This window comes from Schistocerca cancellata, chromosome 4 (genome assembly GCF_023864275.1).
Source record: "Schistocerca cancellata isolate TAMUIC-IGC-003103 chromosome 4, iqSchCanc2.1, whole genome shotgun sequence".
Lineage (NCBI taxonomy): Eukaryota > Metazoa > Arthropoda > Insecta > Orthoptera > Acrididae > Schistocerca > Schistocerca cancellata.
In genome coordinates, this window is record NC_064629.1 from 871,092,169 (window position 1) to 871,109,226 (window position 17,058).

Genomic DNA, 17,058 nt, shown 5'->3' on the forward strand with positions numbered 1-17,058 from the left:
ACATATAAGTTAAATAAGGAAAAATTATTCAAACAGCTAAGGAAATTATTAAATTAAAAACAGGAGAAAAATAATAAAGTAAATAATTAGATATAATAGGAATTGGCTGCTCCTTACAAATTAACTTAATAGCATCACTAAAAGGTTGAGGAATTCCTACAAATCCTACTTTATTTGGACCTTTTCGAATTTGAATATAACCTAAAACCTTATGCTATAATAAAGTTAATAAAGCAACACTAATTAAAACACAAATAACTAATAAAAGAAAATTCAAAATAAACATAAATAAATCATAAAGTATCAATACTATTTGTAGAAAAAAACTACATAAATGAATTCTAAATTCAACACATTAATCTGTCAAAATAGTAATATAATTAATATTAATCAATATAATAAAAAATATTTCAATCATATGGTCCTTTCGTACTGATATGAATTAATAATCTTAGGATAGAAACCGACCTGGCTCACGCCGGTCTGAACTCAGATCATGTAAGGATTTAAAGGTCGAATAGACCTAATTAATGGGCTCCTGCACCCAAAATTTTTCTTAATCCAACATCGAGGTCGCAATCTGCTTTGTAGATATGAGCTCTCAAAAACAATTACGCTGTTATCCCTAAGGTAACTTAATCTTATGATCATAAATTATGGATCAAAACAACAAACATAAATAAATGATATAATAATGAAGAGTTTATTTATTCTTCATGTCACCCCAACAAAAACATCATAATTAAATATAGAAAGACAAACAAAAAACTATATAAAAGTAAAATGTTAAGCTCTATAGGGTCTTCTCGTCCTAAAGAAGAATTTAAGCCTTTTGACTCAAAAGTAAAATTCAAAAATTTATTAAGAATTAGTTGATTTCTCGTCAAGCCATTCATTCCAGCCACTAATTAAGAGACTAATGATTATGCTACCTTTGCATGGTCAAAATACCGCGGCTCTTTAAAAATCTGCTCAGTGAGCAGGCCAGACCTCAAAGTATTTTCCAAGAGGACATGTTTTTGATAAACAGGCGGAAATCAATTTTGCCTAGTTCCTTATAATAAATTTACAAGGTAAAAATTTTATACAAATAATATACTAATTCTATCATTATTACAAAAATTTTAAAATTAAATTTATAATCTTAATAAAATACCTAAAATATTTATAAAATCAAAATAAAAAATAATGAACTAAAACGTAATCTTTTAGATAGCTGGTTTAAAGCTTACTATTATATTTCATAAAATAAATTATAGGTTATTAACTTCAAAGTTTATCCCTTAAAGAATAAATAAGTTAATGTTTAATAATTAAAAAATTAAATAAAACAATTAACTTTATAAATTAAATTTTTTTAAGAAACTAGATATCTTGGGAAACGATTAACATCTCATTTCTATAAATAATTTAATAATAATTATGATACATTACTATAAATTATTTATAAATCAACCCAAATCGAGACAAGTAAAGTAAATACCAAAATTTTGATAAACCCTGATACAAAAGGTACAATAATTAAAATCTGCTTTAAAGATTTAAAATAATATTTCATAAAACACTTACATTAACAATAAAGTATAATCTAAAAAATCAATTCTACAAAATATACTAAGACAAAATTCGACAAAATTATTTTTATTAAATAATTAAATAAACAAAAAATAAATATAATAAAATTAATAATCAAGACGTCCTGATTTGCACAGAAAAATTTTCAGTGTAAGTGAAACACTTTACTAATAAGTTATGTCTTGAAACTCTTGCTAGATACACTTTCCAGTACCTCTACTATGTTACAACTTATCTCATCTAAATTGAAGCTACCTTTAAATAATAAAATAGAATAATCAATAATGAGAGCAACGGGCGATGTGTACACACCTTAGAGCCAATATCAGTGAAATTAAATAAATTAAATTTCTATCAAATCCACCTTCATTAATAGCATTTCACCATCAAATCCGTTATAAACAAAAATCTATTGTAACCCACCTCTTCTTAACTATAAGCTGCACCTTGACCTGAAATATTTTATAATTATAAATCTTGAGAATTATAACTCTAAAAAGATTCTTTGATAACGGAGATATACAAAGAAATAAATTAAGTAAAGTAAATCGTGTACCATCAATCACGGGGTAGGTTCCTCTGAACGGAATGAGATACCGCCAAATTCTTTGGGTTTAAAGACCTTATCTTATAGTACCCTAGTAAATATAATTAACATTTAAAATAATAGGGTATCTATTCCTAGTTTATTATTTAAATTTCACATATTCATAAAAAGAGCTACAAATAAATTTTAACATTTCACCTTACAAATTTATATTTCAACCCTAAAAATATAAACAACTGTTTTAACCAATAATATTCACTTGTATCAATCGTATAACCGCGGCTGCTGGCACGAATTATGCCGATACTAAATCAATAGCTAAATCCAAAATCACTTGATAATTCAATCATATTACTGCTAAAAGAACATTTAGTTTAACGAAACTTACATATAATACAAAGAAAAAGTGAATAAATCAAGCAAGAATAAAACTTTTGGAAACAAAATAAGAAAATTTAAAATTTATAAAATTAAGAAAAAATAAAAGATTCAAATATTTAAAGAAAAAAAAAGAAAAAATCACAAACATTGACCAAAAAAAAGAAATGTGACCACGTATGACCACAACAATTTCTCTATTATATATAAATAAAGATTAGAATGGAACATGTATACAGATAAATGTATTATATACTTTATTATTTAATCTTTCTTTTCACTAATAATAAAGAAAGATTAAATAATATAATAAATATATTTTATATAATTATGTAATTTAATATAATATGTTATTAATATAAAATTAAGTTTATATTAAATTAACTTAAATATTTGTTAATTAAATAATCTAATTATAGATAATTTTATAATTATATTATTATATTTAATATAATTATTTATATTATTTTAATAATTTCTAATAAATATAATTATTTATACCTATTATATCCAATTAAAATAATGTTTAATATTAAATTACTTATTATTATGAAATTTATAATACAATTACATATTTTGAGCTAAAAACATAAGTAGCTATAATCCTAGGAAAATAAATGTATTAAAATAATCATTTAATAATAATAAAATAACATTATAGGTATTTAAATTTAATTAAATGTAATATATTAATATAAATTATTATTTATATATATATATATTCAAATTATCCAAACCGAGATAAATTAATTAGAAATAACCAAAATAATACATAAAGAAATTTAAAAAAAACTTTTAATTTATATATTAAATATATATGAAGTGCGTGATTAAAGGGTTACCTTGATAGGGTAAGTTAAGTACATAAAAATTACCTTCATTAAAATTACATAAGACAGAATTAAACTGTCTCCTTTAGTATCAAAAACTGACATGCATCATACACCTTAATGTAAAAAGGTAAGCTAAACAAGCTAATGGGTTCATACCCCATTTATAGAGGTATCAATCCTCTCCTTTTTAATGACCAACAACTCTGCAGAACTTCTCTTCCTATCAACATTAATGATAGGAACGATCCTGTCCATTTCATCAAACTACTGATTCGGAGTTTGATTAGGACTTGAGATCAACTTACTTTCATTTATTCCGCTCCTAACAAGAAATAAAAATATAATAATAAATGAGTCATCAATTAAGTATTTTATTGTCCAAGCAATAGCATCAGCAATACTATTATTTTCAATTTGCTGATTCAAATAAAATATCCAATAGGGTGAGAAACAGAATTTATTCCATCAATAATAATCAGATCTAGATTATTATTAAAAATTGGGGCTGCACCTTTTCATTTCTGATTTCCAGAAGTAATGGGATCTTCAAGATGAAATAACTGTTTGACACTAATAACATGACAAAAAATTACCCCAATAATGGTATTATCTTATTGTATTCAACTAAGAACTTTCATTTGAACAATTATCATTCTAAGCTTTATTATTGGGACAATAGGTGGTTTAAATCAAACATCTCTATGCCAACTTCTAGTATATTCCTCAATTAGACACTTAGGGTGAATAATTAGATCCCTAACAGTCAGAGAAAATGTTTGAGAACTATACTTTATTATTTATTCACTATTAAGATTAATTATGGTTTTATTATTTAAACAAATAAACCTATTTTTTATAAACCAAATTTATTCGGCCAGAAATATAAAAACTGAAATTAAATTCATAATATTTTTATCTCTACTATCCCTAGGTGGTTTAACGCCATTTCTCGGGTTTCTACCAGAATGAATTGTAATACAATCATTAATAGAAAACAACATAACAACTATTATAACCATTATGGTTGTATTAACTACAATTACACTTTACTATTACATACGTATTAGATTCTCAGCCCTAATTATGTCATACACAGAAAATTCGTGATCTATAATGATAAAGTCTCAAAAATCAAGAATTATTCTTCCTATAACAGTAATAATTTCAACAATAGGATTAATCTCAACATCAACCTTAATCTCATTATACTAAGGACTTAAGTTAATTAAACTAATAACCTTCAAAGTTATAATTAAAAGAATAATCTTTTAGGCCTTAGTACAATTTTACACCTCTAGAATTGCAGTCTAGAATCATAATTGAATGTTAGACCTAAAACATGGTAAGAGGGAAAGCATCTCGTAAGTAGATTTATTGTCTACCACCTAAAATTCAGCCATCTTACCGCAAAAATGATTATTCTCAACAAACCATAAGGATATTGGTACTTTATACTTCTTATTTGGAGCCTGAGCAGGAATAGTAGGAACATCAATAAGAATACTTATTCGTGCTGAACTTGGTCAACCAGGATCTTTAATTGGAGATGACCAAATTTATAATGTTATTATCACAGCCCATGCATTTGTAATAATTTTCTTTATAGTAATACCTATTATAATTGGTGGATTTGGTAATTGACTTGTACCATTAATAATTGGTGCACCAGATATAGCATTCCCACGAATAAATAACATAAGTTTTTGATTATTACCACCTTCATTAACCCTTCTTCTTACATCTTCCATAGTAGATAACGGTGCTGGTACAGGATGAACAGTTTACCCACCTCTAGCAGGAGCTATTGCACACGCGGGTGCATGTGTAGACCTAGCTATCTTCTCACTTCATTTACCAGGTGTATCATCTATTCTTGGTGCAGTGAACTTCATTACAACAGCAATTAATATACGATCAGAAAGTATAACTTTAGATCAAACACCTTTATTTGTATGATCTGTAGCTATTACAGCCCTTCTTCTCCTTCTTTCACTTCCAGTATTAGCAGGAGCTATCACTATACTATTAACAGACCGAAATTTAAATACATCATTTTTCGACCCAGCAAGAGGGGGTGACCCAAATCTATATCAACACCTATTTTGATTCTTTGGGCACCCAGAAGTCTACATTTTAATTCTACCAGGATTTGGGATCATCTCTCATATTGTATGTCAAGAAAGAGGAAAAACTGAATCATTTGGAACATTAGGTATAATTTATGCTATATAATATCAATTGGACTAATAGGATTTATCGTATGAGCACATCACATATTTGCAGTAGGAATGGATGTTGACACACAAGCATACTTTACATCAGCAACAATAATTATTGCTGTACCTACAGGAATTAAGGTATTTAGATGATTAGCTACACTATATGGAACTAAATTCAAGTTCAATACACCACTATTATCAGCTTTAGGAATTATTTTTCTATTCACGATTGGTGGATTAACAGGACTAGTATTAGCAAATTCATCACTTGATATTGTATTACATGATACATATTATGTAGTAGCCCACTTCCATTATGTATTGTCTATAGGAGCAGTATTCGCAATTATAGTAGGTGTTATTCAATGATACCCACTACTTACAGGATTAACCATAAATAATACATGATTAAAAATCCAATTTACAATTATATTTATCGGAGTAAACTTAACATTCTTCCCTCAACACTTCTTAGGATTAGCAGGAATACCACGACGATATTCAGACTACCCAGATGCATACACATCATGAAATGTAGTGTCAAGAATTGGGTCTACAATCTGTATTGTAGGAATCATTATATTTATTGTAATCATATGAGAAAGGATGATTACAAACCGAGCAATCATATTTAGAGCTAATATAGGAAGATCAACAGAATGATTACAAAATAATCCGCCTGCAGAACACAGTTACTCAGAATTACCATTAATTTCTAGATTCTAATATGGCAGATTAGTGCAGTAGATTTAAGCTCTACAAATAAAGGTTTGACCTTTTATTAGAAAACTCATTAATGGCAACATGATCAAATTTATCGCTTCAAGATGGAGCTTCACCATTAATGGAGCAACTATCATTCTTTCATGATCATACTATGGTCGTATTATTATTAATTACAGTAAATGTAGGTTATGCCTTAAGTTATATATAAGGTATTGCATATACAAACCGAAATATACTTCATGGACACTTAATTGAAACAATCTGAACAGCATTACCAGCAATTACACTAATTTTTATTGCACTCCCATCATTACAACTATTATATTTACTTGACGATTCAGTAGATGCAATAATTAAAATCAAAACCATTGGACGACAATGATACTGAAGATATGAATATTCAGCCTTTATAGACGTAGAATTTGACACTTACATAACACCAGAACAAGACTTAGAAAACGACGGATTTCGACTTCTAGATGTAGATAACCGAACAATCCTACCAATAAATACGGAAGTACGAGTATTAACAAGAGCATCGGACGTTCTACACTCATGAGCAGTTCCCGCATTAGGAGTTAAAATTAATGCAACACCAGGTCGACTAAATCAAGGAACATTTACAATAAACTGGCCTGGGCTGTTCTTTGGACAATGCTCAGAAATCTGTGGAGCAAACCACAGATTCATGCCAATTGTAATTGAAAGAACTTCAGTAAACTTATTTATCAAGTGATTATCTAAAATAATCTAAGGAGTTAGTTAAAATATATAACATTAGAATGTCAATCTAAAATAACTAAACAATTAGTACACCTTGAAATACATCAGATGACTTAAAGTAAGTAATGGTCTCTTAAACCAAAAAATAGTAAATTAACGACTACTTCTGATGGGGAAATTTTAATCCAAATCCCTCAAATATCCCCTCTTATATGATTCTCCCTATTCATCATATTTTCGGCTACATTAATTTTATTTAATCAAATAAACTTTTTCTCGTTTAAGCCAAACCTTATTAAAAGAGCAGAAAAAAGAACAATTGAGATAAAAAACTTAAACTGAAAATGATAACAAACTTATTTTCAACATTTGACCCATCAACTAACATCTTCAATTTATCATTAAATTGAACTAGAACATTTTTAGCACTATTATTAATCCTATCAATGTTTTGACTTACACCATCACGGATTAATATTATTTGAAATAAACTAAACTTAACCTTACATAATGAATTTAAAACATTACTAGGACCAAAATCATTTTATGGAACGACATTTATCTTCATCTCAATTTTTATTATAATACTATTTAATAATTTTATAGGACTATTCCCTTACATCTTTACTAGAACAAGACATTTAGCATTAACATTTGCAATCGCTCTACCTATATGATTAAGATTCATGTTATTTGGATGAATTAATCATACCAATCACATATTTACACACCTTGTTCCACAAGGAACACCTCCTGCATTAATATCATTTATAGTATTAATTGAAACGATTAGAAATGTTATTCGACCAGGCACACTAGCAGTACGGCTGGCAGCAAATATAATTGCAGGACACTTACTATTAACATTACTAGGAAATACAGGACCATCCATAGCAATAAACTTAATTTCACTGCTAATTATTGACAAATACTCCTATTAATTCTAGAATCAGCAGTAGCAATAATTCAAGCTTATGTTTTCTCAATTCTAAGAACTCTATATTCTAGAGAAGTATACTAAACCTATGTTAACAACTCACTCAAATCACCCATTCCACTTAGTAGATTATAGACCTTGACCATTAACAGGAGCAATTGGAGCAATAGTTCTAGTTTCAGGATTAGCAAAATGATTCCACCTATTTAATATGAACTTATTTATAATCGGATTTGGAATTACCCTATTAACCATAATTCAATGATGACGAGATGTAGTACGAGAAGGAACATACCAAGGGCTACATACGGGAATTGTATCAATTGTATTACGATGAGGAATAATTTTGTTTATTGCATCAGAAGTACTATTCTTTGTTTCATTTTTCTGAGCATTTTTTAGAAGAAGACTAGCACCTACTATTGAACTAGGAATACTATGACCTCCAATAGGAATTCAACCTTTTAATCCTATACAAATTCCATTACTTAATACAGCTATTCTTCTAGCATCAGGAGTAACAGTAACATGAGCACATCATAGTTTAATAGAATCTAACCATATTCAAGCATTACAAGGACTATTCTTTACAGTATTACTATGAATATATTTCACTATACTTCAAGCATATGAGTATTGAGAAGCACCTTTCACCATTGCAGACGCAGTTTATGGATCGACATTCCTTGTTGCAACAGGATTCCATGGTCTACATGTAATTATTGGAACAATTTTCTTATCAACATGCCTACTTCGACATTCAATAAATCAATTTTCACCAAGACACCACTTTGGGTTTGAAGCAGCAGCATGATACTGACACTTTGTAGACGTGTTTTGATTATTCCTATACATCTCTATTTACTGATGAGGTAGATAAATGTTTTCCTAGTATAAATAGTACATTTGACTTCCAATCAAAAAGCTTGATATAAATCAAGAAAAACAATCCTAATTCTATCTACAAGAATTTTTATTAGATTTATTATCCCAATAATTGTTATAACCCTTGCAACAACATTATCAAAAAATTAATTAATGACCGAGATAAAAGATCACCATGTGAGTGTGGATTTGACCCAAAAAGATCAGCACGAATACCATTCTCACTACGATTTTTCTTAATCGCAGTAATTTTCTTAATTTTCGACGTAGAAATTGCACTAATCCTTCCAATTGTAATCATTTTAAAACCCTCAGACTTTATAATCTGAACAGTATCAACAATATTTTTTACCCTAGTATTATTAGGAGGATTATACCATGAATGAAATCAAGGAGCATTACAATGGGCAGAATAAAGGGTTGTAGTTAACCATAACATTTGGGTTGCATTCAAAAAGTATTGATATAATCAATCAACCTTAAATAGAATAAGAAGCGAAATATTACAGTCAGTTTCGACCTGGAAGATTGGTAAGTAAAATACCCTTATTCTTATTAATTGAAGCCAAAAAGAGGCGTATTACTGTTAATAATATAATTGAACTATAAAGTTCGAATTAAGGAAATGTAAAGCCAATATGAAAGCTGCTAACTTTTTATATTAGCAGTTAAACTCCGTTAACATTTCTAAAATTTATATAGTTTAAATAAAACATTACATTTTCACTGTAAAAATAATATATCTATATTTATAAATACCTAAAAGTAAAAATACTTCCTTAACATCTTCAGTGTCACGCTCTAATTATAAGCTATTTAAGTAAACGAAAATTAGTATCACCAAAATAAATATTCATAAATAAAAGTTAAAAGATAAATCTTAAAATTAGAATCATATCAACCCCGCATATTACCAATTAAATAAATAAATATTCTATATAAGCCTTGACCACCAAATAATTCACCTCAACCATAATCAAATGATTTAGATGAATAATAACCCAAGTTTAAAGGAATATATCTAATAAATTTAGTTGAAAGAAAAGGTATAAACCATATAGAACCAGCAAATCTAACAAAAGAAAGCATGTTCATAGAAAATAAATTTTGAGAAAAATCAAAATTAGAAATAAGATAACCCAAATAAGCACCTATAACCACTACAGTAATAGTTAAAAACTTTAAATAATAAGGCAAAGAAATAACATAAGGAACAGGAAAAATTAATCAATACAAAAGGCTACCACCAAAAACAGCAACAAATAATAAACCAATTATACCAAACGAAATATAATAACCCCTATCATCAAAAGAAAATCTAGAATAAAATTTATTATCACCAGATATCGAATAATAGAAAAGACGAAAAGAATAAGAAGCAGTTAAACCAGTAGAAAAGAAATAAAGAAAAAAAATTAAACAATTAATTCATCTTAAACAAACTATTTCAAGAATTAAATCCTTTGAATAAAATCCTGCTAAAAAAGGTATACCACATAAAGACAAACTAGAAACATTAAAACAAACTGAAGTTAAAGGTATAAAATTAACAACTGAACCCATAAAACGAATATCCTGAGAATCCTTTAAATTATGAATTATTACACCTGCACATATAAACAATAACGCCTTAAATAAAGCATGAGCTAGTAAATGAAAAAATGCAAGTTTTGGATAACCTATAGCCAAAATTCTTATTATTAAACCAAGTTGCCTTAAAGTAGAAAGAGCAATAATCTTCTTCAAATCAAATTCAAAATTAGCCCCCAACCCAGCCATAAATATAGTTATACAACCAATTAAAAGTAAAAATCAACCACAATTATAAGTATCCAATATTGGTCTGAAACGAATTAATAAATAAACCCCAGCAGTAACAAGAGTAGAAGAATGAACTAAAGCAGAAACAGGAGTAGGGGCTGCCATTGCAGCAGGAAGTCAAGAAGAAAAGGGAATTTTAGCTCTTTTAGTTATTGCCACTAAAACAATTAATATAGTAATAAGCTTTATTTCAAAAGAATTAGAAATAAAATCATAATAATAAATGTAATTTCAACCACCAAAATTCAATAATCAAGCAATAGAAATTAAAATAGCAACATCACCAATACGATTAGAGAGTGCAGTTAACATACCTGCACTATAAGATTTCACATTTTGATAATAAATAACTAAACAATAAGAAACTAAACCCAAACCATCTCATCCTAATAAAATTCTAATCAAATTAGGGCTAATAATTAAAAAACCTATAGAAAGAATAAATATAAAAACAATAATAATAAAACGATTTATATTCTTTTCCCCTGATATATAATCCTCTCTATAATAAATTTCCAAAGAAGAAATATATATAACAAAAGACATGAAAATAAGAGACATTCAATCAAAAATTAAAGTCATAACAACCATAGAACCATTTAAATTAAAAAGTTCTCATTCAACAAAAACTCTATAATCAATTATTAAATAATAAATACCCAAAATAAAAATTATAGTTCTAGAAAAAAATAAGGGAAAAAAACTCAAAGAACAAATAGAAAATAAATTCACGGCTTAAAATGAGAAAGATTCATATCATTGATTCCACAAAACAACGTTTTTAATTAAAATACTTAAGCAACTTAAACAAAAAATATTCACCCTTTAAACAAAGAATATTTAAAGGCAATCAATGTAAAATTAAAGATGATATTCACTAAAATAACCAAGAGAACAAGTATAAATACCAGAATAATAATTACCATGCTGAGAATAAGAATATATATATAAAGTATAAACAGCTCTAAAGAAAGACAAAAAAATTAAAGCAAAAAATCTAAAAGAAGATCAAGACATAATGCTAATTAATAATCTAGGTTCACCTACCAAATTTAAAGAAGGAGGGGCAGCCATATTAGACGATCTCAAAAGAAATCATCATAAAGCCATTCTTGGTATCAAATTAATTATACCCTTGTTTATCAATAATCTTCGTCTACCTAAACGCTCATAAATAATATTAGATAAACAAAACAATCCAGAAGAACATAAACCATGACCAACCATTAAAGAAAGAGAACCTATGCAACCTCACCAATTCATGGTTATTAACCCTCCAATAACCATTCTTATATGAGCAACAGAAGAATATGCAATTAAAGACTTTAAATCTACCAGACGAAAACAAATAAATCTAACAATAACCCCACCAAATAAACCTAAAGACAATCAAAAATAATTAAATTTTAAACCAAGATAAGAAATAACCTTCATAACACGAAAAATACCATAACCACCTAACTTTAATAAAACACCAGCAAGAATTATTCTACCTGAAATAGGGGCCTCAACATAAGCCTTAGGAAGCCATAAATGAACCAAAAATATTGGCATCTTAAATAAAAAAGCAAGAATTATAAATACATAAAACATAAAATAATAAGAACCAAAATCAACCAATAAAGGAAAATAAAAAAAATTAGAAAATTCATAAACCCTAAATAAAACTAATAATAAAGGTAATCTAGCAACCAAAGTATAAAAAATTAAATAAACACCAGCCTGTAAACGTTCAGGTTGATAACATCAACCCAAAATCAAAAGCAAAGTGGGAACTAATCTAGCCTCAAAAAAATATAAAAAGAAAGAAGACTCAATCTAGCAAACGAACAATAAAGCATAATCATCAAAATTAAGACCATAAAGATAAAAAAATTAGAATGATAAGAACTTAAATAAACAGAACCTCTAGCAGTAATTATTAAAGAACAAATTCAAAAACTTAGCAAAATCAAAGTAAAAGAAAAATAATCAATACCAAAATATTAAACAATTATATTTAAATCAGCATATGAATACACACAAATTATAAAAATAAAACCAGACAGAAATATTAAAGAATGAACCAACCATCAACAATTGTTAACTAAACAGAGAGGGATCAAAAATAGTTATAAATAAATACTTTAACATAAGGATAAACCAAAAGAATTAAAAAATCATTACCATGAGTACGAATTATTGAAACTAAAATCGAAAGACATAAAGCACCTTCACAAACAGAAAAAACCAAAAAAATAACAGGAAAAATATAATCATAATCGAACTCAATAAGAGAAATAATAATCAATATAAATAAAGAAAGAACAATATATTCTAATCTCAAAAGAACCATTAACAAATGCTTACGTTTAGAAGAAAAAACAGAAACACCAGCAAAATAAACCAATAAAGAAGTAAAGACAGAGAATATAAACATTAGTTTTAATAGTTTAAAAAAAACGCCGGTCTTGTTAACCGGAAATAAGTCCAGCCCCCATTTTTAAAACTTCAGAGGTGAAAAAGCTTCCATCATTGGTCCCCAAAACCAATATTTTAAATAAACTAACCCCTGAAATGATTAAAATAATAATTATATCACTATCAAACGTAATAAATGTTAATTTTATTAAATTAAGACAACCAATATTAATAATGCTTTTCTTTATTCTGGAATCTTTCCTAATTGGATTAATAACAGGAACAATAATGGAAAGTTACTGATTGTCATATATTTTATTTTCTGCGTTTCTCGGTGGTATATTAGTTCAATTTATTTATATTACGAGAATTGCATCAAATGAAATATTGCAACCTAAATCAATTACCATAATTATTACCTTAACAATATGGGTATTTATTATATCAACATTAATAATCTTAGATATATTAATATTTATAGACTTTTTCAAAAATACTGAAACTATAAATATTGATAATTCAATCAATTATCAAGAAATAACAATATCTTTAGAAAAACTTTATAATAGACCAACATTTATTATTACAATAATAATAATAATTTTTTATTTTTAGCACTATTAGCAGTTTTAAAATTACTAATATTAACCAGGGACCAATTCGTAAAATAAGATAATTTACTAATGAATAAACCCCTACGATTAAGACATCCTTTAATTAAAATCATTAATAACTCTTTAGTTGATTTACCCGCACTGACAAATATTTCATTTTGATGAAATTTTGGGTCCCTACTAGGGTTATGCTTGGTAATTCAAATTGTAATTGGACTATTTTTAGCTATAACATTATACATCAAATATTGAAATAGCATTTAGTAGTGTAGTCCACATCTGCCGAGACGTAAACAATGGTTGAATTATCCGAACCCTGCATGCAAATGGAGCTTCTATAGTATTTATTTGTATTTATTTACATGTAGGACGAGGAATTTACTATGGATCTTACATATACATACACACCTGAATAATTGGCACAGTAATTTTATTCTTAGTTATAGCAACTGCATTGATAGGATACGTTTTACCTTGAGGTCAAATATCATTTTGAGGTGCGACAGTAATTACTAATTTATTATCAGCAATCCCATATTTAGGAGCAGATTTAGTCCAATGAGTGTGAGGAGGGTTTGCTGTTGATAACGCAACATTAAATCGATTCTTAACATTTCATTTTGTATTACCGTTTATAATTGCTGCCATGGCAGCAATTCATTTATTTTTTCTTCACCAAACAGGGTCAAATAACCCCTTAGGACTAAATGGAGATATCGAAAAAATTCCATTTCACCCATATTTTACTTTCAAGGATTCTATTACATTTGAATTAATAACATCATTATTAATCATACTATGCTTGATTAATCCTTACCTCCTAGGAGATCCTGATAATTTTGTACCTGCTAACCCGTTAGTAACCCCCGTTCATATTCAACCAGAATGATATTTCTCATTTGCATATGCAATTCTTCGCTCAATCCCTAATAAGCTAGGAGGTGTTATTGCACTATTTCTATCACTTAGAATCTTAATAATTTTACCATTTTATAATAAAACACCATTCCGAGGCATCCAATTCTATCCTATTAATCAGATTTTATTTTGAATTATAGTCGTTGTTGTATGTTTATTAACATGAATTGGTAAACGACCTGTTGAAGAGCCTTATATTATAACAGGACAAATTTTAACAATTATTTACTTCACATACTTCTTAATTAATGTCCATGTTGCAAATGCATGGGATAATAAGTTAATTAGCTTAGGAAAAGCATATGTTTGGAAATATAAAACTAGAAGTTTAACTCTTCTATTAACTTTTCTTAAAAAATTTCACTAAATAAATTAGATAAATAAAATCTTTAAGCCAACAAAGAAAATAAAAAAAATCAAAGATCAAGGTAAAAAACTTTTTCAAGCTAAGTACATTAACTTATCATAACAAAAACGTGGCAATGTACCCCGAACTCAAATAAAACCAAAAGATATAACAGCAAGCTTAATAAAAAATATAAAAGAATAAAAATCACCACCTAAAAAAATTAAAGCTAATAATATTCTTATAAAAACAATTCTAGTATAGTCAGCTAAAAAAATTAAAGTAAAGCCTCCTGCACCATATTCAATATTAAAACCTGAAACTAACTCAGATTCGCCCTCGGCAAAATCAAAAGGGGTTCGGTTAGTTTCAGCTAAACAAGAAGCAAAACAAGCTAAAGCTAAAGGAAAAGAATTAATAATAAATCAACAATAAAGCTGATAATTTATAAAATCAAACATGTTAAAACTACCAATTAAAATAATTAAAGATAATAAAATTAAAGCTAAACTAACTTCATATGAAATTGTTTGAGCAACAGACCGAAGAGAACCTAATAAAGAATAATTTGAATTAGAACACCAACCAGCAGTTATAACACTATAAACACCTAATCTAGTGCAACATAAAAAAAACAAAAATCCATAAGAAAAAGAACACATCTAAGTTATATAAGGAAAAATTACTCAAACAACTAGGGAAATTATTAAATTAAAAACAGGAGAAAAATAATAAAGTAAATAATTAGATATAATAGGAATTGGCTGCTCCTTACAAATTAACTTAATAGCATCACTAAAAGGTTGAGGAATTCCTACAAATCCTACTTTATTTGGACCTTTTCGAATTTGAATATAACCTAAAACCTTACGCCCTAATAAAGTTAAAAAAGCAACACTAATTAAAACACAAATAACTAATAAAGGAAAATTCAAAATAAACATAAATAAATCCTAAAGTATCAATACTATTTGTAGAAAAAATCTACATAAATGAATTCTAAATTCAACACATTATTCTGTCAAAATAGTAATATAATTAATATTAATCAACATAATAAAAAATATTTCAATCATATGGTCCTTTCTTACTGATATGAATTAATAATCTTACGATAGAAACCGACCTGGCTCACGCCGGCCTGAACTCAGATCATGTAAGAATTTAAAGGTCGAACAGACCTAATTAATGGGCTCCTGCACCCAAAATTTTTCTTAATTCAACATCGAGGTCGCAATCTGCTTTGTCGATATGAGCTCTCAAAAACAATTACGCTGTTATCCCTAAGGTAACTTAATCTTATGATCATAAATTATGGATCAAAACAACAAACATAAATAAATGATATAATAATGAAGAGTTTATTTATTCTTCATGTCACCCCAACAAAACATCATAATTAAATATAGAAAGACAAACAAAAAACTATATAAAAGTAAAATGTTAAGCTCTATAGGGTCTTCTCGTCCTAAAGAAGAATTTAAGCCTTTTGACTCAAAAGTAAAATTCAAAAATTTATTAAGAGACAGTTGATTTCTCGTCAAGCCATTCATTCCAGCCACTAATTAAGAGACTAATGATTATGCTACCTTTGCATGGTCAAAATACTGCGGCTCTATAAAAATCTGCTCAGTGAGCAGGCCAGACCTCAAAGTATTTTCCAAGAGGACATGTTTTTGATAAACAGGCGGAAATCAATTTTGCCTAGTTCCTTATAATAAATTTACAAGGTACAAATTTTATACAAATAATATACTAATTCTATCATTATTACAAAAAATTTAAAATTAAATTTATAATCTTAATAAAAAACCTAAAATATTTATAAAATCAAAATAAAAAATAATGAACTAAAACGTAATCTTTTAGATAGGTGGTGTAAAGCTTACTTTTATATTTCATAAAATAAACTACAGGTAATTAACTTCAAAACTTATCCCTTAAAGAATAAATAAGTTAATATTTAATAATTAAAAAATTAAATAAAACAATTAACTTTAAAAAATTAAAATTTTTTCTTAAGAAACTAGATACCTTGGGAAACGATTAACATCTCATGTCTATAAATAATTTAATAATAATTATGATACATTAACTATAAATTATTTATAAATCAACCCAAATCGAGACAAGTAA

At 27.3% G+C, this 17,058-nt stretch overlaps 2 long non-coding RNA genes across 2 annotated transcripts in view; one reads left to right on the top strand and one right to left on the bottom strand.

Moving 5' to 3' along the window:
* Positions 1-1,188, bottom strand: part of LOC126185016 (uncharacterized) — a 31,490-nt gene extending 30,302 nt beyond the window's left edge. The window contains exon 1 of the long non-coding RNA XR_007536932.1: positions 524-1,188. This is a non-coding gene — a long non-coding RNA (uncharacterized LOC126185016). The remainder of the gene's footprint in view (positions 1-523) is intronic.
* On the top strand, positions 422-16,299 carry LOC126185015 (uncharacterized). Its single transcript, XR_007536931.1, has 2 exons — positions 422-572; positions 16,153-16,299. It is a non-coding gene; the product is annotated as an uncharacterized LOC126185015 (long non-coding RNA).
* The last annotated feature ends 759 nt before the right edge of the window (positions 16,300-17,058 follow it).